The following is a 27,065-nucleotide window of genomic DNA, read 5'->3' as shown; positions in this document are numbered from 1 at the left end:
GGATGAGAATTAGGAATACTTTTTACATATTAAAAGGCCATGCTACACAGCTGTCCTTTTTATCAAAACATAATTTGTGTTCTTTTGGACTGGTTGAAATCTCAAAGGTTTATTCATCAAATGTTCCATTGTTTCTCCCTTATTCCTGTCTGCCTACTTGTTTTCTAAATGCTGTCTTTTGAACTCCCTAATTGGTGGCCTAGCTTGTGACAAGATCTACTTTTAAAAAATCAATACTTGCAGTCAGACTAAATTGGAAGGTGAGAAATATCTGCAATAAATATCATTCCTCAGTTGAAGACGGGAAGACATTTCACATGTGTACATGACATCAGACGAGAATACCCACTTGCTCTTCACTACAGCTCATCAACCAGGAAGTCAAGATCAGGGCTATCATAATTTAGGTGTTGACAAAATAGGGGGAATTAAGAAAAACAAAAAACTTTTGTCACTGCACCATTGGCTAGGGAATTTTCTTTCCCAGCATTGTGACCATTTACTTTATATGTTGCATCATGAAGGTATTTTACAGGTATGAAAATCATTACAGTACTTGTCTTCACCACACCTTTTCATCATCATCATCATCATCATCAACATTTATTTATATAGTGCCAGCAAATTCCGTAGCGCTTTACAATTGGGAACAAACATTAATAAGACAATACTGGGTAATACATACAGACAGAGAGGTAAGAGAACCCTGCTCGAAAGCTTACAATCTATGGGATAATGGGAGTTAGAAACACAAGGGCATGTTTAAGACACATACTGTATATTTAAAAAGAAAATATGATGACGCATGCAATGAGTTATAAAAAGTATAGCTATAGCATATTTAAGATAAAAACATAAATAAAAAAATCCATAAAAATGTACATAGAAACAGACCTATGGCTTGCAGTAAGATAGGCACAAAGTCATTAAAGCAAATTGCATATAGTTGAAAAAAAAAGCACAAAACAGTAAAGTCTGATATTTTTATGAGCTAAATTTTTCATAACTCTACAATGCAGTCTCTGTGGACTTTTAATGAAAGGAGAAACTAGCTAGATGCTTAAAAGAATGTAAAACACTCCTATTGACAGTCGCAGCATTTTTTACAGTTCCCATCGTATACTTTATGGATATTCGAGAAGCACAGTTGTGATTATTATGATCTTTATAGTCATCACTTTGCCTTATGTGGGTTTTATGTTACAGTTTATGAAATGCTTCACATTCATTGAGAGATCAAAGTACTTAGCATAATGAGAAAAATGTACAGTACAGTTGTACAACAAGGGTAAGTATTGCCTGAAGCAGAACAAATCTTTAAGGAATGTCTTACAGTGGAAAGTCTAAAACAGCATTATAATCAAAGCAATATTACTTATCAACTTCATTGCGGTTCATGTGAACTTGTTTTTCTTTTAGCGAAGATGACATAACTAGAAGTGTTCTATTTAGAAATGTTTAGGTGTTCTACCATATCATCACATTTTTTACAATAAAGTTGTCATTCAAAAAGTTAGTCTTATTGTATTCGTTACCATTTTTAATTAACAATTTTGATTAAGGCCTAGATTTACTTAATTGCGGGTTTGAAAAAGTGGGGGATGTTTCCTATAGCAACCAATCAGATTATAGATGTCATTTTGTAGAATGTGCTAAATAAAAGATAACTTGAATCTGATTGGTTGCTATAGGCAACATCTCCACTTTTTCAAACCCGCAGTTTAGTAAATATACCCCTTATCCAGATTGTGTACAGTAACATCCTACATAGCATCTGTCACCTTATATTAAATAATTACACATTTATTATTGACTTCAAGGGCATTGATTTTAGTTGACTAGTCCCTGTATTTCCTAATATGGGATTTTAAACTTTAAGCCAGTTAAAGACCAATATTATGGAAAGTAAGTGACCTTTCTAGAGCAGTGGTTAACTAGATTTAAGTAATATTTTGGTTGTTTTTATAGTTGGATCAAAGTAGGAGAAACTTTTTGTTTCAAAAGCTATTTATTGTATTCCAACGGCACAGGAACTATTCAATATGATGATGGTGGCAAAATGTGTAGCATTTTTACTTTCCCAGAATTTATATGTTCTCTAGCTCTTTGCGTGGGTTTGTTGTAGTTTCCACCATGATCCAAAGATATTCTTTGGTGGCATATTGATACAGTGGCTAGCCTTGCTGCCTCAAAATACTGATGCATTGGGTTTGGTTCCAACAAGTGCTACATGCATGGAGCTTGTAAATTATTAATGTGTGTTTGTGGGTTTCCCCTAGTTTTTTTCCAGAGTCCATTGACATTCTGTAAAGTAAAATAGTTTTTGACTCAGTTGGCTCTAGTGTGCATTTTGATGACTGTAATGGAGAAATTAGATTGTAAGTTCCACTGGGCAGGAACTTTGTATTTGAATAATATCTTATTTTACAGTACTGCAGAATATGTTAGTGCTACGTATTATAATAATAATAATAATAATAATAATAATAATAATTAATGGCAGCACGGTTAATTCGTGGTTAACACTTCTGCCTCACAGCACTGGGGCATGAGTTTGATTCCCGACCATGGCCTTATCTGTGTGAAGTTTATATGTTCTCCCCATGTTTGCGTGGGTTTCCTCTGGGTGCTCTGGCTTCCTTCCACACTCCAAAAACACTCTGGTAGGTTAATTGGCTGCTAACAAATTGACCCTAGTCTCTGTGTATGTATGTTAGGGAATTTAGACTGTAAGCTCCAATGGGGCAGGGACTGATGTGAGTGAGTTCTTTGTACAGCAATGCGGAATTAGTGGCACTATATAAATAGCTGCTGCTGCTGATAATAATAATAATAATAATAATAGTAATATTATATTTAAAGCCGTGTGTTGACGCATGCAAAACTCAATGGATATATGGTTGATTAACTTTTTATAATTGTAGCAATAAATTACTGATTCATATAGAATTTGTTAGAACAGAGCCTAGATTTATTCCCTGGAATGGCTCAAAAGAACAGTGTAATAAAAACAGCATTTAACTCACTGCATATAATTCATAATTTATTAGTTAGTAATACTTAATATAAAAAAAATAAACCACACCTTTACAAGTTTCAATTTCCTATTTAAAGTCTATAAGACCATAAAAATGGCTGGCCTGGCTTGGATATTAAGCTAATGATTTCATGTAATGTGCTTCAGATCTGACTCATGCCAGACACAGAGTCTCGTAAGTTGTCACCACTCCAGCTGAACCAGCAAATATGATAATTATATAGCTTATATCTTTCATCACGTTAAAGGTCAGGAACGTTTATTCTAGGTGGAAATTTACACCCTCCCTCCTATGGATTTACAGAAGTGAAGGTCTGTGGCCTTGCCACTCAGATTTAAAAAAAAAGCCCTAACTGCAGCTTGAAAGCTCTTGTTACACCTTTTTACATAACAAGAAGAAAGAGCAAAGTTTTACTGCTCCACCTGTTAGTTTTAATAACTATGGTACAGCTTACAGTGTGCATTTCACACAGCTCATTGAGCAATACATAAGAAATAATCCACACTAATTGACAGACTTACACCAAAAATAAATACATATTGTTTAAATGCCACAATCTGTTTGGTTTCCAAGGCTTCCAAAATACTGCATGAGGCTGTACGAGTGCTTCTGGGTAGCATAACAATCATTCAAATGGCTTCCATAACAAAATTTGATATGTTTTACATTTTAAGACTTAAACGGCCTGAGTCATTAATAATAAAAACTACTGCATTAATGAGTTAGGTAATCTATTAGACTGTTTGCAGAAATCAAACACAAACATTTTTCAACCATTTCCCATGTATTTAATTGGTTGGTAGCTTCCACCAATCAGATACAATGTTGGGAAACAACTTGAATCATTTACATATATTTAATTATTCTATTCACATTATGGGACTACAATGAGAATACTTGGAACCAAAGGCAAAAAATATAGCAGGCTCATTTATAACATTGAATATAGGTGCAACATTTGTATTGAACCTCAGCAACAAATCAAAATCTAGATTTTCTTTCTCTCTAGTGTTGGACAATGAAAGCAAGTGTATGATCATCTGGTATGGTTTAGTATTAAGGTGTAATGTTAGTAAATGAGCCATGTGTTAGTAGACTGAACCATGCACTTCATACAGTAAAAATATGTGAGATTTACTTTATTCAAAATTAGTGTAGCCAGTGCAGTGTTTAATTATTGTTTATAATACATAGTCTATTGCCTATCCTATCCTGCAACCTGTGTGATAGACTAGCTAATAAATAACACTGTCCTGGCAGTGTCAGGGACAAACCTGTAGCAAGACACTCTACGGATTTTCAAAACCCCTTGCCCACTCTAGGGTAATGATTATTGATCGCATCACTCATCACTAACCCAGTAATGAGTGATGACCCCATCCCACCCAGGCATCACTTGCCTGGGTGGGATAGGGGCAGGGGTGTAGGAACCGGGGCGGGCAAAGAGGGCAGTTGCCCCCCTCCCATGATTTCTGCCACCACATGAGCTTCTACACAAAAGCCTTCATGCTACTTTCTGAAGTCATGGTATCTGTTCTAAACTTGTGAAACTTTTTTTAAATAATAAATTGTCTTAATATAACTACCAAATGTTCTTTAATATAGATTGCCTTAGTACAGATGTAATACAAATTGATTGATTTGCTTATTTAAAAAACTTTAAGTGTTCCACAAAAACATTTAATAAATATTGTATGTATTGATGATGAAAAACTATTCACTTTACTTTTACCCTGAGTTTCGTGCAGTGCGTTCAGTAACAAATATGAGATATAGCAATTTAAATTTGTAGCACATACAATAACCAGTGAGGCAGTGACTACAGATTTAAAAATACTCCCAATTAAATGAGATTAGGCTGTCAATGAAATCTGAATAAAAACTAAAGTTAAGGACTATGAAAAATGTACATTTTTAAGATGAACAATTGACTTTATCTATCTTTCTAGCAGCTAATGTACTAATTGGTAGTTAATATTAATAATAATATTTATTTAATAATGTATAAATACATTTTTGGCCAACCCCTGAAACACTGACAAAAATTAACACAGGATTGGGAGTCTTTGCATATCTATAGTCACTGTTAGAATTGTCACAAAACGAGATACCAAACGCAAGAAAAAGGGGCTTCAAGCCCTATAGTAGTCCTTGGCCTTATGCCCCCCCACCCCCTCCCAGAAATTTTTCATTCCTACGCCCCTGGAAAGGGATACGAAAATGCAACGCAAATGTGCCATAAGTCTAGAATAAGAAATGGCTTAGATAGTTTTCTCTAATTCCGAGTTGTGTACCTGATTGTGAAAACATTAAATGTAAATTTTTGCAACATTATTGTTGCTCTAATGTTCCACAGTGAAGTCAACAAAGATTAGAATATACATTTTTTGTTTTTTTCTCTAAATCCCAAAAATATGCGCTTGACTGTAATCAGGATTGACTTTTGTTATGCTGCTGTCACACTAGACTTCCACACTTAGGGTGGGAATTCAATAACATGCTTTTCTTTTTCTACTTTATTTGCTTTATATATGTTATGTTGCCCACTCAATGCTGACCGCCAGGGCCATCTTTTCCATTGGGTACGATGGGCAGGTCCCCGGGGGCCCCAAGGGCAAGGGGGCCCCATAGGCAGGGCTCTTAATTGGAATAAATCACCCTGCAAAAAAAACCTTCAAGGGTCACAGAGCAAGTACATCTATCTATCTCTATCTCTATATATCTTTATCTATATCTCTATCCCTATACATCTATATATATATATATATATATATATATATATATATATATATATGTAGGGGCCCCGGTGCACTGCTTTGCCTAAGATGGCCCTGCTGACCGCACGCACCTTAACTGTTTGAAGTTCCAAGACTGATTGACAGATGGCTCACCCTTTATTGTGCTATAACATCAGTCTTACGCTGATGACTTTTATGGTATTAAGAATTTACTTTCTGTTTTAAACTCACTGTCCTTAAAAATGGTTATAGAGTAAAAGTGAAACATTGAAATATAAATACATATTTCCTGTATAGATTCTCATGATTGACCTTTCTCTGTTACATTGAATGCTTTCAAGCTATCAGGAAGCACCCAGGCTGGTACCAATTATTGTCAGTGCTTAATTTTCACACACACAATTATTTACTGAAATAAGTCTACTGGTGTTACTTTGCTATGCTTTATTTTAAGATAGTGTCCCTAAAGAATACTTTCTACCTTCATCTAGGGCCTTATATAGAGTTGGATTTTTTTGCATCCCAAGAAAAGACACAGGTATGTTAAGTCAGATGATCTAAGCTGACCATCATCACTATCAGTTAGTAACTTACACTAGTGAGCAAGCACCCACAAGTCTCCCATCTCCTGACAGGAGCATATGCATCTGAGTCTCAGTCTACATAAGTCACATTTGCCCCAACACGCCCTCCTTCCCCCATTTAATCTCTTCAATCCAAGGGGCCCCAAGCAGTCATAAGCTCAAAATGCATCTGTCTACATATAGTACTACAAGTTAACCCGTACATGAAACTCATGCATTCTAGTCAAATCAAGCTACTTAAGGTGTTAAAAAGGTTCTTGTCATGCATTTGGGCCTAGCCCAGGCCTCCTCAGGGGAAGAGCATTACTTCCCGACGCAAGCACCCTTTTTTAACGTGGTTTTGTCCACATGTCACCACCTCATCATTTTTCTCCATCACCTCATTCTTCATCTTCATCGCCACATCCTTCATCAAGCTACTTAAGGTGTTAAAAACTCCCCGCTGTCACCCCCGGCAACCACCAACCACTCCCAACTGTCACTTCTCCTTCAAGAAATATATAGGTCAGTGTATAACTCTGCCCAGCAGGTGGCGCTGCAGCTTGTTTTTTTTTTTTTCACACACGCCACTAGGCATTTATATAGTAGATAACATGCTTTGTGGGACTGCGCAGAAATAAAAAGCATATTGAAAACGATATTTGCGTCCAACTCTATATGAGTCCCTTAATGATTAATAGGTGTAGACATCAGAACATCAGACCAGTGTAGAATACTGAAATACAAGGAAATGATACAAGCAATAATTTCTATGTTAACCGTATGAAATGTGATGCTGTGTTGTAGACATTGAACCTTATCCTTTTTATGCATTGGCTATTTCTGAAAGCAGCTATCAGCTACTTTATAAATAGTTGCTGAAAATTATAGATACGTTGGTGACAGCTTAAGGACTGGTTGTATCTCTTGATTTATTACCAAGATGCAAGACTTACTCCTGACCTTACATGTTGTACCTCTTTTTGGGAAGAGAAGATGCATAAAGTCAAAAGAACGAACATGGCTTGGCCCCTACAGAGCTGTTCATTCTGTACATTTTGTGGACATTATGCACCTAAATAAGAACATTCTCTCTACTAAACTGATTTTTTATCAAGAAATATTACTGTTCAGTGCAAGTAAATAACTAACTTTGTATGCTTTAGTATACAAATAATACAACCAATGTAGTGAATAATTTTATTTTCAGCTGTGAAGGAAATCATTTGCAAGGATATTTTTAAGAGCAATATTGCCATAGAGATTCTTTCCTACCCCCTTTTTCAATATTAATACTGCACAGGAGTCCAGGTAGATTTCTGTAAATAAGAAATTGCGGTATTGTGACTTTCTATTCACTGATCTGTTTACTGTTCATTTCCCTATATTTCTGTACAGCTGTGATTGATGGCGGACAGGTGTGAATGTCAATGTAAATGTACAGTAAGTGTCAATATCAGTCAGTCTATCAATATCAACGTCAGTGTATCAGTGTCATGTAAGTCATAGCCTAATTTAAATTATGCTTTCACTTTGTTGCTCTCATACTGCAGAATTCATGGCCCAAACGCCCACTATATTTAATTTATAGAAAATAAATAAATGTATTTTGTCAGTAACTAAAAATAGCACAAGAGAGAAAATGTAAGAAATCAAAGTCAATAACAGAAACTCACAGAAACATGAAAAATTGTCTTCTCTCTTTCCTCTCCTATCTCTCTCTCTCTCTTTCTCTCTCTCTGTTGTTGTTGCTAGTGTGAATGTCAATGTTAGTCTATCAGTGTTAGACTCAACAGGGCTTTGTTTAGATTTAATGTTGCCATAAGCAAACATGAGTAGAGACTCTTAATAGTGCAGTTGTGGGAGGAGCAGCTTAATTCTGTACCACTAGAAGTGGAATCGGCATGTGAGGAAGGTTTGATGGGCATGTGAGGAAGGTGTGATGGGCATGTGGGGAAGGTGTGATGGGCATGTGGGGAAGGACTGATGGGCATGTTGGGGAGGTGTGATGAACATGTGGGGGGTCTGCTGGGCATACAGTAACAGGTATGAGTGGCGTCTTGGGGAGTTTTGAAGTGCAGTACATGTGGGAACTGAGGGCTTGTAGGTAGTTGAATACATGTGGGTCAATTTTGTGGCAAGTGAGGTTCTGAGGGGTATGGGTCTATTTTAGAGCAATTGGGAGGTCTGAGTGGCACGTGCTGGCATTTTGAAGCAAGTGATGGGCATGCGAGGGCATTTGTGGGAATACCAAGGTTGTTTCTGTCCTTTTTTTCCATACTTTAAATTACAGGAAATGTGTGGATGATTTGAAGGTTGGAGAGCACTTGAAATACATCAGGTTGCCCATCACTGTTATAGGCATTGATAATGGAACAGTTTTAAATCTCTTAAGAGGAAAGTAAAACATCCAAGCTCTTCAAGACAAATCTTTCTTCCCAAACTAGCTCATGTTCTAATTAAAAAAATGAAGCAAATAGCAAACAAATAGGTTCATTTTCACACAAAGAACCATATAGAGGACAAGGTATCATCAATTGCAAATGGAAAAGGGCAGATTCACCACTAGCATAGGAAATGGTTAATTATTGTAAGGGTGGATAAGTTGTGGAATTCATTACCACATGAGATATTGATGGCAAACATGCTAAAACAAACAATGTTTTGGATGCCTTGCTTACAATATTAATAGTATCTGTAGCTATAAAGTACATTATAGGAGTGATTGGTTCAGGGAATTTTATCCAATTACCATTTGTGGAGTCACAAAGGAATCTTTTTTTCCCTGTGAGACTATATTGGAAACTGTCACACTGGGGGTTTTGTTTTAAATCCCACTAGATCATCGAAGTTAGAAATTGTTAAATGCTGAACTTGCAGACTAGCCTCCTTTTTAAAACATATATGTAACTATGTTAAATATAAATAATATAGAAAATAGATTTAGCTATGCACACCTCTAACTTGTCTCTCTTCTAGTCTGTAGCACTTCAATATTAGTCTCTCTTGTCATCTCCTTTTATACCTGTATATCCCTTAGCCTCCTATGTTATCTGTTTTCCATCTTCTCTTTGGCTACACCTGCATTTGTTTTCTCCCCCATGTGTGTATACCAATGCCTCTTACATGCTCCCCATGTCTGCTGCCCGTGTCTATTACATGTTCCCATGCCCCTTAAACACTCTATGTGTCTGTTTCCAGTTATCTACTCCTCGTCTCTTCCCCATGTCTGTCTGCTTTCCTTTACTTGTTTATTCCCCATGTATGATTTTTATGTCTCTTGTGTGCTTCCAACTTTCTACTTTCACTTTGTTTGTGCCACTATTGCTCGATGTCTACTTCATCAGGGTTTATCTGATCCTTATGAGTGCACACAGCAGGAGGTGTAAATGCTGCTAACACATGAAGCAGGGCATGTACAAGGCAATACATCAAAGTATCTGAAAGTGGAAAACATATTTGCCCCTGGTACCATAGTTGTCTTAATACACAAACTCAATTTTATGTTTACTTTTATCAAGCACACATTTTTTTTTGTAGCCTACCGTAATTTTATATTATTATATCTAGAGAGATGGGACTTTCATTTGGTAGCATTGTGTATTAAATGCATTGCAATATTTTGAGCATTATATAGGGAAGTAAACATAAAATGATAAACAATTTTCCCATGGTTAGTTTCACGTAAATAGGGAAACCGAATAAAGTTACCCTACAGCATAGTATAGAATTACCAAATATGGGTAATTTACTCAAGCCCTCATGAATTTAGAGCGCAAGGAACAAAGGTATATCATTTCATTTGTAAAGGTCTCTTGTTTTTAAGGTCAAATATGCTGTAACTGCTCAAGCCTTTATGGTGAAAGTAAGGAGGATAGTATTAGTGGTGGGCAGACAAAATTATTTGGAATAGCCATTTTTACTAGCATTGCCGAGGGACCTATTCAGTGTCTCTCATCAACCCCAAAACATCTTTTGTAATTGTTATCTAATGCTAGTTGTCACCTAGAAAAAGTTCCCCATTACAGGTGAGTATATATTGCTGTATTGCAGGAAAGATTGATATTGAGTTCCTGTACTGAACTACTCTTGGAAAGCATGATGATATCTGCTTCTTCAATAGGGGAAATAATATTAATATTGAATGTATTAGCAGTTATTTATTAGGATTTATTTCTATGACATCCACAAACCCCGCAGCACTTTAAAATAGAATCATATGTTTTATTGATTGATTGGCGTCTCCAGACACACTACCAAAATCAGAGGCTTTCAGTGGCATATCAATGGCAGCATGGAAGGGGAGCAGGGAAGCAAGCAGGAGTTAGATCTAGGACCCAGCACAATGGAATGTAGTGTGGCAAGTGGACAAAGCATGATGCCTATTTTCTTTTTTAAGCAAACTAGCTAGATGGCTTATGTGAAGATACCGGGTTTATCTGGCCCAGTGCTACCCAGTACCTTCTAGGATTCGTATGGTCACTCAGGCAAAATGCAGTTATAAAAATACAACAGTATATTTATTGTTATACAAACAACACTAGAATATTATATACACACAGTAAATAAATGCCAGTCAGATTTACCACATCATCTGTCCCTTACCCCAATAACTTAAGGAGATATTGTCACCTGCTGTCCAGACTTCATGACCCATGGATCCCTCTCAGCTGCATATATATACTCGAGTTAGAAAACGACAATTCAAAACTCCATTTTGCACCTTCCTGAATGAAATCCAAGCATGAACACCCCTCCCCCCTGGAGTTGTTCCTTATATATCACAGGTCTAATTTCCACAGTCTTTCCCCTCCCTGGGCAAACCCCTGCGTCTATTCTACTTAACCATTGGTCAGTGCTGGACTAAAGGGGGGGGGGGGGGGTTGGACAGGGGAGTGAAGATGAGCTGTCCTTTCAGAGAACCTCCCCTGTTAGATGGCCTGTCTTGACTAGCCTGGTGAGAACAATGGACACTAATTAGTTTTCCTACTCAGGCACATGGCAACCTGATCCCTACCCATAATCCCCCTGGCTTTACTTTAAATACAATGAATAGCAACCTTACTTCAAGTTATCAATATACAATAAACAATATACATATGTACACTGAACTACAATGTCCCCTTAGCCACATGTTATTGGACAATGCAGTTATAGTCTGGTGAGCTGGGGAAACAAAAGAAGGCTATAAAAAGTATTTGCTATAATTCACATATCACACTCGTTGTGTCACATTCCTCCCCTACTTTTTTTTAGCCCTTGTTTCCCAGTGGCTCCCTAGCCCCAAGTAATCATTTCTTACAAGTCCAAAGTTTCTGGCCTGCTGTGGTTTCTCCTGGGTCTGATGGTAAGGTAGATAGCAGTACACAGTTCATCTTTCTCCCACCAGGGTCCCATGGCTGCAGGCATATCTTCCCACCCAGCTGGAGTGGGGGTTTATGCTGTCCTGTGTCATAAGATGAGTCAACAATAAAACTGGGCCACTCCTGTGCACACATCCATGGTAGGAGAGTTGTAGTCCACCATCCCTTGTCCACCCTTAATTGCCCAACTGAAAATAGTCCCTTGGCCTGTCCTTTGTTTCTGGAGGCCATGCTCCCCTCCCCCACATATCCGAGGGAAAACTGCCAAGTGGCAGGAAAACTTTCTGGCACCTTGTCCGTTTGTTTCTGGCAAAGATCCAATCCCCCCTCCCCCAAACACTCAAGAGACAACTGCCCAGTGGCAGGCAAGCGTGGGGGCTCCATTAATTCTTTGCTTATGGGGAATCCTCTGTCCCCCTCCCAAACCACATGTGGGTGCCCCTGTAAGTATGTTGGTGTGCATCTCCCCTCCCCTGCTACCACATCCAACTGTTGCACTACTTCCCTCTCCTCTGGCGCATCGGGGTAGTGTGAATCCTCATTGGACACAGACTTGTCCTCCTGGCAGCAAAACAAAGTGGATGGTCCAGTGCAGGCCTCTGGTATTGGGTCCTGGATTCCCAGATTTGGAGCTGGAGTGCGATGCATCAAAGCTGGTGGGGCTGGTGAATCTTGCTGTACTGGTGCCCTCTCAGACACCCACTCAGTCAACATCTCCTCATCTGCCAGTTCTGCATAGGGGAAGGCATAAGTGTAATTTTCCCAGGGCCCCATGGTAGTGGCCTCTGACATGACAATTCCTTTATCCTCTCCCATTAATTCTGTCCTACAGTCTGTAAACATGATTTCTGCTGAGATCATATGTTGTGCAAGTTTATGATTCTCTTCTGTCACAATTGGGTAAAGCTGTACATCACTTGCCCCGGAGAGCACACATGCGGTATCCTGCGTTACTTCATTAAACAAATTCTTTTCAGGCACAACAGGGATGGATAACTGATCTTTTCTGTAATTCTGTTCTAACTCAGACACAGTCTCAGGTTCCAATAACACTGGCAAATTATCAGAAGATGCTGCTACATGGTACTTACTTGGTAGCTCTTTTCGATCCAAGTCACCAAATGGGAGAATTTCTCCTAATCCTTTCTGAGTAGTCGGAGGTACAACATCCTCACCAAGCAGTTCTTCTCCAGTCTCCCCCAAGATAGTAGCTTGGGCAACTGTATTTAATCCACTGGGATGGACCTCCCCCTGATTAACAGACTGAGCAGCCATCTTTTTAGAGTGTGACAAAAGATATTCCAATTGGCATTTTTCAGTATTCACTCGATAACACTGATCCTGCCACATTTCAGTGTCTGTAAATCCTTGCCGCCATACCTCATCCTCTGCTTCTTCAAAACTCTGTTGCAGACATTGCATTTGTTCCCAGAGAGGTATGTGGGGACCTAAAGTGAGCATCCATTTTCTATAAACACTAAAGGCATTGATGGGATTCTCCTGATCTTTTAACAAACGTTTCAGGATATCCATGTGCGTGCAGTACAGGTAAGGTACACCCCGGATCTGGCATTCCACTATCAGCTCCTCCATACTCATTGTCTCTAGTGGATCTGTAGAATCTGCTAATGGGACAGATTCTATTAATACATTTGCAGGGGATTCATCAGGCATGTCCCTGTGCTGTAATAGTCCCTTTACGTCTTGTTTGTATTGCTGATTATTGTTGTATCTGGATTCTCCCTTGGCCAGATTCTGCATAATACAAATAACTTCATGTGTAAAATCATCCCATGCTGGTTCATCCCGAAAATTACAGGCACTTGCCTCCTCTTTCAACATTAGGAACACATCCAACAGGTTCTCCAATTTCTCCTGTAGACTGGCTCCTTCCCACATAATAATCTTTGGGCACTCCTCATCCCAATAATCCAAAATGTGCTGCATTGTGGTGGGGTGGTGCAACACATCCATATCCCCATCCTGCAGACACTGCCACAGTCCTTCATCCCAGTACGCCTTTCTCCTGGGTGTACTGGACTGCTTCATCCCTTCCTTTGGGAACTTTTGCAACACTGGGCTGTGACCTGCTCTCTTGTTCCTAGAGCTCACACCCATTTTACTTCCAGGGATCACCTCACTGTGATTTCCTCTCTTTGAGACACGGTTCCATCTTCCGCTCTCCTCTGGCGGGGTGCGCTTCCCCTTATCAAATCGGCACTTAGACGGCATCTTCCCTCGCCTAAAGCCCACAACGCTTTTCGTGACACTTTCTACCTTAAAGCCTTTAGGAGTAAGTTCAGGATAATGTGGTAACTGGTTTCTAGTGCTAACTGCTTTGCAGAGCCCTGGAATGTATCACGATACAGTTCCCCTGCAGCTCTACCCAGATAGGACCTGGGACTGAGTGACCCCACTGCTTGCCACCAAAAATGTGAAGATACCGGGTTTATCTGGCCCAGTGCTACCCAGTACCTTCTAGGATTCGTATGGTCACTCAGGCAAAATGCAGTTATAAAAATACAACAGTATATTTATTGTTATACAAACAACACTAGAATATTATATACACACAGTAAATAAATGCCAGTCAGATTTACCACATCATCTGTCCCTTACCCCAATAACTTAAGGAGATATTGTCACCTGCTGTCCAGACTTCATGACCCATGGATCCCTCTCAGCTGCATATATATACTCGAGTTAGAAAACGACAATTCAAAACTCCATTTTGCACCTTCCTGAATGAAATCCAAGCATGAACACCCCTCCCCCCTGGAGTTGTTCCTTATATATCACAGGTCTAATTTCCACAGTCTTTCCCCTCCCTGGGCAAACCCCTGCGTCTATTCTACTTAACCATTGGTCAGTGCTGGACTAAAGGGGGGGGGGTTGGACAGGGGAGTGAAGATGAGCTGTCCTTTCAGAGAACCTCCCCTGTTAGATGGCCTGTCTTGACTAGCCTGGTGAGAACAATGGACACTAATTAGTTTTCCTACTCAGGCACATGGCAACCTGATCCCTACCCATAATCCCCCTGGCTTTACTTTAAATACAATGAATAGCAACCTTACTTCAAGTTATCAATATACAATAAACAATATACATATGTACACTGAACTACAATGTCCCCTTAGCCACATGTTATTGGACAATGCAGTTATAGTCTGGTGAGCTGGGGAAACAAAAGAAGGCTATAAAAAGTATTTGCTATAATTCACATATCACACTCGTTTTGTCACAGCTTACTATCTACTATTTTACAAATCATCAAATCATATGATGTGAGGAAATGTGAAGACAAATAAAAAGAGCATTATACAGTATATGAGGATGTTCCAAGATAGCTAATGACCAGCTTGTGACTGCAAGAAAGTCTTAACATGTCTATTAGAGAACATGGACATCAAGTTGGACTGCCCTGAAACCATTCGTATTCAGATTTGATATTGATGTAAATATTGTAAAATATACATGAACAGATTTAAAAAGATACAGAATGTGGGCTTAGAAAACAGAGATACTTTGGTAACTAGTATACCAAGATAGAGGGTTAACTTTAAAATGTTAAGCTTGCTAATGCAGAGTTGTTGGACCATTCTGTAACTATATATCTTATAAATCTACTTAAACTGTTGACTGATGAATGATCATGGTGTTGGTTACCAGCATGTGTATGTTAATCATTTCCAAAGTAGTTGTGTATTGTTTATTTGCCATTGTCATGTAATAATAAGTGACACAGCTCAGTAAAAAATTTGGAGGATGTTAACAAAAGTTGTGGCAGTTTTACATGAATAAACCTTTATGTAGCATGCAGCTTACTCCCTACAAAGTTTCAGCTTCAAGTTGCTGCTTTGCAAGTACTGTATAATTCATTGCCTTTTTTAAACAAAATTGTCTTTGATTGATATTAGTTAAAGCAAAATCCAATAATAGCATAAAATATTTACATGATTTTTTTAAACTTCCACATGTAACTTTTAAACATAAATCATTTTTTGGCACGTCTTGCTTTCAGTTTCGATGTTAGTTATATAAATGTATTAATCAAAAACTGATGCCTGGGATTAGATAATAACGTAAAAAGACACTCTTAAATTAGATTCGCATGATTTTAACTATTCTTTAATCTGCTCCTGGGCAACCAAACAGATTTGTGTCAGCCGTTATTGCATTATGCCTTAATTTTCTTTCTTGAGTACAGCATTAGATGAAAGAGCATTGAATTGCACTCAGTGTGGATTAGCTAAGCAGAGTCTGTACTGCCAAAGACCAAATGGCTTTCCTTCCTTCTATATTTATATGCTCTTGCATTTTCATCCTCTTCAAATAATTTCAATTACACTTCCATCTTCAAGGAATGAGATACCTTTTCATTGAGAGGATAAGCACTAATATTGATGACGTCTTTATCTAAGAGTAATGTTTTCAGTATTGATTCATGTCTAAATATTATATTTCCATTAAGAAAAAATGAAGAAAAATGTAAGATACATCTATCAATCTGTAATTCTGCTAAAGCTATCGTCATGACTGTGAAATAGTCAGAAGTTAATAAAATATCATATGCATTTATAAAGGATTATTCCCAAAGAAATAATTTGCTTGTATCCTATGGAGTAATTATATGTAAGTAGAGAACGGGTTAATCTGAGGTTCCAGGATGCTTGTATTGACACTGGTAGGGAGTGCTCTGCGCTTAAATGTTTCAGACCAGCTTTTATTGCACTACCCCTACACACTGAAAGTTATCATGAATTCCTTTTGTCAGAATGAACCAGTGTGGTGACACCAAGCACCAAGAGCATTATATATTCATGTAGGAAATACATCACAACACAATCTTTCATAATATATATTTGAACAGATCTCTATGTCAGTCAGTAAACCTAGGCCAGGTCATCTGTCATTGAAAAAACTAGTTGTATGAAGAAGTGGAGAGATCAAATATTTCCCCAAATAATTGATCTAGTATAGTCATGTTGCATATACACATGTTTATATTCAGTTTGATGGAACTATTATTAAAACTCTACTATGTTGGGGTAGAGAGATATTTAATTTGTAACAATTCACTACTAAAAGTATATAACAGTAGAGAGTCATAAAATGGTAAAATCAGTCTGAGGATTAGTTTACTACTGAGAAGCTGTCTACTCTCTCACCTTTCCCTGTATGTCATGTTAATTATTTTTTATATACATTAAGCATTGCGACTTTTTTCTACATATTAAGCCTCATTTAATAATAGTGTTTTTAGCAGGTCCACATGCCAGATAAACTTGGCTGTCATTAATGCCATATAAATAAGTACAAAGCATTGTTATTGCATTGGGATTATATTGTGAGAAAAAGCAAAGAGTGACCAAAGACTTCCTCAAAGTATCAGCTTTGAAACCAAATTTGGTGGTCGCAGATCAGATTAGTTAAATAGTGAGTATGAAAATAGCATTTTGGAAGATTATATAGCGCCAGCAGATTCCGCAACGCTTTACAATTGGGACATCACACATGCTCGGGTGAGTGCTGTATGTGACAGTTATTTAATCCTTTATTAATGTGTTTGCCAGAAAATTATCATTATAAATCAATATTTCAGCCAAAACATGGTTTTCCTATGAATTAAATACGGCTCTTTTGATCTGTCTTTAAAACAAATATTATACAAACCAAATTAATGACTATTTGTGTTGAACCTTTACGAGGGTCAATGAGGGTTAAAGCAATATGCACATTTATAAATCCAAAATAACATGTCAATGTCCACCAGTTTTAAGTTTGATTTAGGAGCAAATCCAGCTAAAGGGTGCAAATGTGCACCTGTACAAACCATGTAATGCAAGGCTTACAATCACTTATTTTTTTCTTGAATACATGGAAAATACTGAATATACAGAAGATCTGCTTGATCCTCCAAGCTCAAATGTCATAGCTATTGCCATCTCTTGTTTAGATGCTGGACACACATGTGCAAATGTACAATAAGCCTCCTGCCTCGTCAAAGTCCTTCTGCTAATAGTGTGGTTCTTACTCTAAACAATGAGAGTCCCTATATTGGGTCATAAATTCATGTGATTTTAAATTGAGAGCTAACTTACCAAGACGTACACCAGGAACATCCAACTTCCTTGAAAGTCCACTTATCACTCATTTATTACCTCCAAGTCGGTTCCCCAATTCCTTGACAACTTTGCTGCCTGACTAAGTTATTTACTATCCTGTGACCTGCTTACTCTCTAACTAGGTGACTTCACCACTTATTGATAACCTTATACTCTCTGTTGCCACAAAACTTCTTTCACTTACATCTTCTCTTGATCTCTCACAGTGGCCTTTATCTGCCCTTCACTGTAATAGACATTGTTGATTAGAGATGCTCGCTGACCTCCGTGTTTTGGTTTTGAATCTGGATTACCTTCGGGTTTTGGTTTTGCCAAACCGCCCGTGCATGTTTTGGTTGTGATTTTGACAAAATGTCACTTTTTGGGCGAAAATCAAATAATTTAGCTATTTATTTTGTACCTACATTATTATTAACCTCAATAACACTAATTTCCAGTCATTTCCAGTCAATTTTTAGCACCTCACAGGTCACAATATGATTTTCATATACTTTTGCCCAAAAGACTGTGCCATAGCTCACCCCCAAATAGTTGCCAGTGTTCAGTGCTTCAACAGAAGTAATCGGCCTTGAATTTATTTTTCAAAGTCTCCAATCACATTGTCTTGTGCCATAGCATTATTAATAGGCCTGGCAGTGTTCTTTAAAGTGTAGTGACATTGTACTGTGCCATCAATATGGATTCAAATCAGTCGAGAACAGACCAGGAGCACCAAGCAGTTGCTGGCACCAGTCCTGATGATAGGAATGCCTGTACGTCATCTGCTAAAGTCTATGTTAAAGACTGAAGTGCATAGTGTTTTTAAAGTGAGGGAAACCAAATTGTAAGAAAACACAATTTTCCTTGGTAAATTAAAAAACACCTGTAATCAAGGCAAAGTTAACTGCAAAAAAAATTTAAATTGCCAACATGCCATTACACACGCAGTTGCAAGGAAAGAGTCAGGCCTTTCTGTATGAGTGCTATTCTGCAACTTTCCTTGAGGCATCTTCTTGTAAGTTCAGTCATGACGATGCAAGACCTTGCAGCATGGTGCCTTTGCGGTATTCTTCCACAGTGTGTGTGTGTCTATGTTATGATTTTAGACTGTAAGCTCTGAATGGGGTAGGGATTTTTGTGAACTAATATAACTTATAACTATATCTTATAACTATCTACATAACTAACATATTTTATAACTATATCTTGTAACTATTTATATAACTAACATAAATTATAATAGTTTCGGCTTAGTTCTCATCTGCTCTGTACAGCGCAGCACAATTGCTGGTGCTATATAATTAGCTGCTGCTGATGATGAGGATTATGACAGGGACGTGCAGGAGATGCTGTCTGTGGCTGGAAAAATTTCTGGACTTTACCGCCATTCTCCAACAGCATGTAGGAGATTGCAGCAGCATGTACCCAAGTACGTCACATTTTTCTGAAGTAGGCTACTCTGTTCATCAGCGGCTTCACTAAGAGGCATACAGCTGACAATCTGTTACAAAAAGTAAGGGATATCATTGCAACATAGCTAATCCTGCTTGGACTCTCCTGAGGATATGTGATTTCTGATAACGACACCAATATTGTTAGAGCATTGCAGCAGGGGGGAATTCTATCACAATTCTTGTTTTGCTCACACAATCAACTTAGTGTTAAAGAACTTTTAAAAAATGACAATGACATGCAGGAGATGCTGTTTGTGTCCCGAAAAATTTAGGGTCATTTTCAGGATTCTGCAACAGCATGTAGAAGAATGCAGCAGCTGCAAGTAGACTAACATTTGAGGGGAATGTACTTTAGTCCAGCGAAGTAGTCACCTGTGAAGAGAGTGTAGACACGGTTAGCTTGAGTCAAGTGATTTCCTTAATTATACATTTTGAGAAGCAGCTAGAGAAATTTTACGGATGAAATATAACTAAGCAAATCCGCTAACTATATTGTAATTGTAGATCTTAGGACTTAATTCGCTTTGCCAGGATCCAAGAGCTATCAACATCTTGTAATGACGTCTCCTCCTTCAGTTTCTCTGGCAACTGCTTCTCGGAAAAAACGTAGTTTTGCCAAGGCACCCAGTGGAGATGCAGATGAGTCAGCACAACATTTTTACATTTGCTCTGATGTAAAAGAATTGCCCAAAAATCGTGACAGCTCTGCCATAAAATGAACTACAAATTCCATAAGGAAGGCTATTATCAGATATTACATCAAAGTACACATACTTCTGTGATGGTGGATTCCAGCGGGGATGAATTCGTATTGTTTGAGGAAGATGTACACAGCCTGATGCTTTTATGTCTGGTAATATTTTGGGTACAATGGCCTGTTGGCAAGTCTATGTTTTTCTACAGTAAACGTTCACCTTTTTAGAGAGTTTTTTTTCTTTAAAAATGTACAAGATTTTTATTTACATTTTTGTTTCCCTGACTTAAAAACACTATGCACTTGAACATAGACTTTAGTACAAGTGGTAGAATGACTAGTATCATCATGACTGAGACTGGACAGTGACAATGCCAACCCTCATGTTTCTGTATGAGCTATGGCACAGTAGAAGGTCACTGGAGACTTTGAAGTACACTGACAGTCCTATTATTACAGTTTCTATTTCAGCACTGAACCCTGCCACCTCTCCTGTTTCTGAGTGAGCTATGGTACATTAAAATGTAACTGCAGATTAAGACCAAGCCAGGCAGGCCTATAATTTCTGTTTCAGCAATTACAATTAGCAATGGAGCAATGGAGCTCTTCTCTTTGGGTGTTACCTATATGACAAAGTAGAATTTGCCTGCAAATTCTAGAGACAAGCCTGCTTGTCTTCCTCTTCATCAATGACTCTTAGCAATTGAGCACTCGTCTTTTGGTGTATATTAGACCCTACACTTATTAGTGCAAATTCAGAAAAAAGTCTGCAAGGACTTGTAGATTACTATTTCAGCAATGACCAAATGACCAAAGCAGCTCTTCTATAAGGGTGTATATCAGACCCTAAACTTTGTCGTGCAAATTCAGAAAAAAAGAGTGCAATGACTGATATATTAGGATTTTAGCAATGAGAAATTCTGCTCTTCTATAAGGGTGTATATCAGACCCTACACTTTGTAGTGCAAATTCAGAAAAAAAGAGTGCAATGACTGGTATATTAGGATTTCAGCAATAAGAAATTCAGCAATGGAGCTTTCTCTAACACTGCTACCACCCTCCTCTTTCTCCTCTATCACTTTGCCTGCCAAACTGCTGTATACTCTGCCCTACCTCTTCTCTGTCCCCCTCTCAAATGGCGCTAGATCGCGGTGGAGGGCGGTATTTATAGATTCCAAACCAGCGAGATCCGAGATCCGATGACGTCACAATGACGTTTTGCCTCGTTTTGGAATCCGAATAGGCGCGAGAGTACTGAGCCGACTCGGGATCAGAGATCCACTGTGTGTTCTGACACCTTTCTATCATAGCTAGCACTGCCTTTCTCAGCAATTTGTGCAACAGTATCTCTTCTGTGGCATTGGACCAAATGGGCTAGCCTTGTCTCCCCAAATGCATCAATGAGACTTGGGCACCCATGACCCTGTTGCCGGTTCAATGGTTGTCCTTTCTTGGACCACTTTAACTTAGTACTAACCACTGCATACTGGGAACACCCCACAAGAACTGTCATTTTGGAGATCCATAAGGTTCTCTCTGAGGGATGGAGGTGTTCCAGAATGTCTGCAAAACAGTAAGTAACGTAAGTAAAATAGAGAGAGCAAGATTAATGTGGCTTTTTATAGACCCATCTTATCTCAGGGATTCATTTATTTCAGAGGAATATTAACTCTTTGGAGGATTACAATTAAAAAACAACCCCCCAAGGTAATTGCCCTTCTGCTCCACAGGAGGTTTCTGTCCTCCCTGAGCTCACCTTAGGACACCTGCGTTTCGGTTTGACAGGTGTTTACTATTAGGGTAGATACACTCTACCCTATTGGCCATACCCATGACCACTACATGCTTTTTATTTGTTTGTCACAGATGAGGTCATTTCCATTACTTCATACATATGTCAGTTATGCATTTATAGTATATTTCCCTGGAAAAAAAAAATGAGGTTTTAAGGAACATTGCCGGATCATAATGAATGGATATGATAGCCATATGCATAGACATATTAATAATTGTTACAAAGCAAATATAAATAATGTGACATTTAAAGATTTGATTAACCCAGGTGAAGCTAGATTCAAGAGTGGGGGGTGAGCTCTTTTGAATTTTTGTAAATGTAGCTGTTTTCATACTTTAAAACATATCTGGTCATATAAGCTATTTCCAGATATTATATTCTTCCATTTTTTGAAAAATGCTTCAGTAGGCGTTTCCAGGAAAGTAGAACATTATCATGCCTTTACAATTTTCTAGGGTGTTAGGAGCAATTCCTGCTCTCTTCCCCATTGTGGGGATGGATAGCTTCTCTCCCCGTCATGTGCGTGCCTGTCGCCTAGAGACGGGATGTGGCTTTCGTTTTTCCAGTGTATGAGTGTCCATTGCTAGACAACGGGATGAATCGTTTGATTTTACTGACCGATGAAAATTCCTTGTGTATATAAGGAGGACTCTAGCATTACTCCAGTGCCAGAGTATTAGTTCACATCTAGGTCTGTTCTTGGTTACAATGTGCCTCTAGTTCTTTGAACTCCCCTGGCACTTTTCTATTTTCAATTTCCACTGCCAACCTTATTGTCTGTTCCTGACAAATTTTTTGCTACTAGATTCTTGTACTGTTTGGAGCTCCTTATTTGACCTCGGCTACACTGACTCTTCTTCTTTTTCAATTGGCTTAGTTTGGATCTCCTGGTTTTGACCTCTGCTACCTTAACCATGCTTTACTAATCTCTTCCGCTAATTCGCTAAGGACTGGCTCTGAGGGCCACAACCTGCATGTCCCACATAGCGAAAACCAAACCGACTTGCAGGGGTACCTGGAGAAAAGTAGCATCAACTACTAGCAGGTAAGTAGTCTATCTTTCTAGTGGTTTGTGTCATAGTTGGTTATGAGCTTTTCTTTTTTTTAAAATCCTGTTCAAGTGACTAGATAGGCATTTTCGAATATCTAAAGTATCAAAATGTTGGTTACTTTCATGAGAGATAGACTCTTAAATGAATTACATATACCTCATGTTCCCTTTCTATAGGCAACATGCTAAAACACTGAGAAATGCAGAGGCTCTTCGTAGCCACATTGCCACCCTGGGGTTGATTTTTACTAGCATAATGAATTGAATCCCACAAACGTGCTCAGGACCTATGCTGGCTGTCAAGGGTTTTCAGAGGCCTTGAATAAGAGATTTCCCCTGATCAAGGTGGCCAAATTCCAGGCAGATCAGAACTGGGAATATTGTTTTTAATACATATGGCCTTGAAAATAGAGGTTAGGTTCCTCTGCAAATTGCAACCAACCAGCAGCATTGTAAAATGCAGGTACTAGTTGTAGCTAAAGAAGAAGATCATCATCATAATCCACCACTCCAGGAGTCCTATTTCATGGACAACAGTTCCATAAGACCACCTGCCCATTTCTGAACGGCCCTAGCTTATCTTACCATTATTATGACCAGCCCCCAGACTATTCAGTGCTTTCACTAGAGGGTAGCCCCTATAATTTCAAATTTCAAATTTAAGTCTCAGTAGTAAAAAGCTTCATACCCCCTTGTGATGGATGGTGGCCAGATAATAGAATTTATACACCAATATACCACAAGACCCAGATGTATATGTAGTCTATATGGGGTTCACAGAACCACATGTCCATTACAGTACAGGTATGACTCAGTGATCATTTTTTTATATTTTGCTTACTAGTAATGCCTAATGTTGTCTTAAGTGATGTCTAGCCAGGTTATAAAGGGTCATTTAGCTTAAGGCTCCTATAGTAGGTGAGAGCACTTTATTTTAATAGCAGTGATATTTGAAGCATCTGTTTTTGTAATCAAAACATGAACCAGCACCTCTTTTTTTCTAGTGTGCTAGATCTGCACAGATCCAGGATGAGCTCTGAAAACTGTGAATTTTGTTTTTTTCCCATTACAAAGCAGTCCCTGTCCTATCCAACATGGATAGCTTGTGATCTACTCAGTGCTAGGTTACTTTTATAGAAGGGGTACAACCACAAGTGGTTAGCACCATCTTTAAAAAGTACAGAGGCTCTGTATCTTCATTTTCAGCTACCCTGGTGTGGTGGTGGCTGGATGCAGTCTATATAGGTTCACTCTGTAGTAAGCAAAGACTCCATAAGACTTTCACAACTAGCCATGCAAAACAAGATATATGCCATATCTCCACATCTTCAACTTTAATTTAATCCTTTTTTCTTTCAGTCTTCATTCTTCTTCCCACTCTCTTATTTTACTATGTTCTTTCTCCTGATCTTTTGCTTTCAGGTTCTTTTTTCATCTGTTTTCTGCTGTTTTGCATCTTTCTTAAGCACACTGAAAGTTTTCTAGAAGAGTCCGTTAATGGTGGTAAAAAAATGAGTTTTCCCACCACTCAGCCACCACAATCAGATTTCAGAGGAGGATCTACATAAGCGACTCTCCTCAGAAAGCGTCTTAAGTTTGTGGAATCTCTGTGAAACGGATAAGATGGGGTTTTTCAAGACTTTTTTTAAATTATTTATATACCCTTGCACTAGTTTCAAGCATGAAAGAAGATATGGATATTTTTTAGGAGGGAGTATTTTCTCTTCACCACAAAGACCCAGTTGGTGCCAGTTACAATCCATCAAGATAGGAGGTAAATTTATTTTTTAACTGTCCACACTGCGGGGAGTCACCACCCAAGACAAGGAGAATTGATCTATTATTATTATGCATGACATACACATTTTCAGGTTGGCCCAGGAAGAACACTCACAGATGGATGGTGGTATTTTATTAAAATAGAGGCCTTAAAATGCATCAGATAAGTCTAAGAGTGGATGCCCAGCACTAGGCTAGGGCCATTTCATTAACCCCCTTTAAAACTGTGATTAGTGGCTAGACATATCCTGGGTTTCCTCTGCACTGGGGGGGGGGGGGGGGGGGTAGTCACTAAGCTGTAACTAATCTTTATATAGATTTTTTACTTTTTATTAAAATGTCTCACTAGAGAGGCTCATTAATGTAAAATCCAGTCTAGTTTTCAACATTTTCAATGCAACAGTTTCTCGCCATCACTGATGTCAAACCCCCTGCAGTAGCACAAGCAGCTCACCTCACAGTATAATTAAAAATCTATCTGTTCCAGAGTCTCTGGAAACAGTTTTCCTCACATACTAAGTAGCAAACACTCTGCCTTTTTCTCAAGAAAATGTTTAACTTCCACTTAAAGAATGAGCCTTCTTTCAGGTACAGTAATAAGGATTCCTTTTTAAAAAAACAAAAACCCTAGTTTTAATAATAGTGTCTCATCATCAGCTATTTATATAGCGCTACTAATTCTGCAGCGCTGAACACAGATCACTCACATCAGTCCCTGCCCCATTGGAGCTTACAGTCTAAATTTCCTAAAACACACACAGACAGAGTCAGACAGACAGAGAGAGAGAGAGACTAGGCTCAATTTGATAGCAGCTAATTAACCTACAAGTATGCTTTTAGAATGTGGGAGGGAACTGGAGCACCCGGAGGAAACCCACGCAAACACGGGGAGAACATACAAACTCCACACAGATAAGGGCATGGTCGGGAATCAAGCTCATGACCCCAGTGCTGTGAAGCAGAAGTGCTAGCCACTAAGCCACCATGCTTACTGTATGCATAGTACAACATGACACCATCATCATCATCATTTATTTATATAGCGCCACTAATTCCGCAGCGCTGTACACAGAACTCACTCACATCAGTCCCTGCCCCATTGGAGCTTACAGTCTAAATTTCCTAAAACACACACAGACAGACAGAGAGAGACTAGGCTCAATTCGATAGCAGCCAATTAACCTACAAGTATGCTTTTGGAATGTGGGAGGGAACCGGAGCACCCGGAGGAAACCCACGCAAACACGGGGAGAACATACAAACTCCACACAGATAAGGGCATGGTCGGGAATCAAGCTCATGACCCCAGTGCTGTGAGGCAGAAGTGCTAGCCACTAAGCCACCGTGCTTACTGTATGTATAGTACAACATTACACCATTATCATCACCATTTATTTATATAGCGCCACTAATTCCGCAGCGCTGTACAGAGAACTCACTCACATCAGTCCCTGCCCCATTGGGGCTTACAGTCTAAATTTCTTAACACACACACAGACAGACAGAGAGAGACACTAGGGTCAATTTGATAGCAGCCAATTAACCTACTAGTATGTTTTTGGAGTGTGGGAAGAAACCGGAGCACCCGGAGGAAACCCACGCATACAAGCTCCTCACAGATGGGGCCATGGTCGGGAATTGAACTCATGACCCCAGTGCTGAAAGGCAGAAGTGCTTACCACTACGCCACCGTGCTACACCACCCTCAAAAAGCTTGCCTAGTAACTACCCTCTCTTGATAGATACTCACATCTTCTAAATCTACTCCTAAGACAACACCAGATTCATCTTAATAAACAATGAGGAAAACAACATGTGAAATGTTATGTTAAACATTCAATACAAGTTGAAATCAACCTTTTTAACTGTTCCTGTTCCTGTAGAGGTCAGACGTGCCCTGCGAGCTCTCCGTTGGAGCCCAGCTTGTCTTGTCTTCTGGGCCCCGAATTATGCCTCTGGAGACGCCTTCCTCTCTGCCTACCAGGGCTGCTCGTCTGCCCTTCCATGGGCGACATTTGTGAAGTGATCCTCCTCTGGACGCTCCGTCCATCGGCCGCCGCCGCTCACTACAGCCCCCGGCTCGGGCCTACTCTATGGGCGATCCTCTCACCTCTTCTCCTGCCGCCCATCGTCCTCCTGACTGCCATCCTAGGCTTGCATTCCAGTGTTCTGCCGCCGCCTGCTGATCGGATCCTGACGACGCTGAGTAACAACTAACGCTGCCACTCCAGGATGTGGATTGGGCCTCTCCTCCTCAAGCTGCAAGTTGTTCCTGCTATGTCCCCCTCCGATGGCCTGCTGCCTCCCTTGTCTCCTGCTCTGGTGTCCTGATTCGATGCCCTGCTTCCTCTTCCTCCTCGTCGCTCCAGCGCCTGACTCTGCAGCTCCTCGTCATTCCATCTCCTGATGCTGCACCTCCTCCGCCCAGCCGGCTTCAGTTACTTTAGGCCGCGGCTCGGGCCTGCTGTCCTCCGCTGCCTCCATTC

This window comes from Mixophyes fleayi, chromosome 1 (genome assembly GCF_038048845.1).
Source record: "Mixophyes fleayi isolate aMixFle1 chromosome 1, aMixFle1.hap1, whole genome shotgun sequence".
Classification (NCBI taxonomy): domain Eukaryota; kingdom Metazoa; phylum Chordata; class Amphibia; order Anura; family Limnodynastidae; genus Mixophyes; species Mixophyes fleayi.
This window is presented reverse-complemented; position numbering follows the sequence as displayed.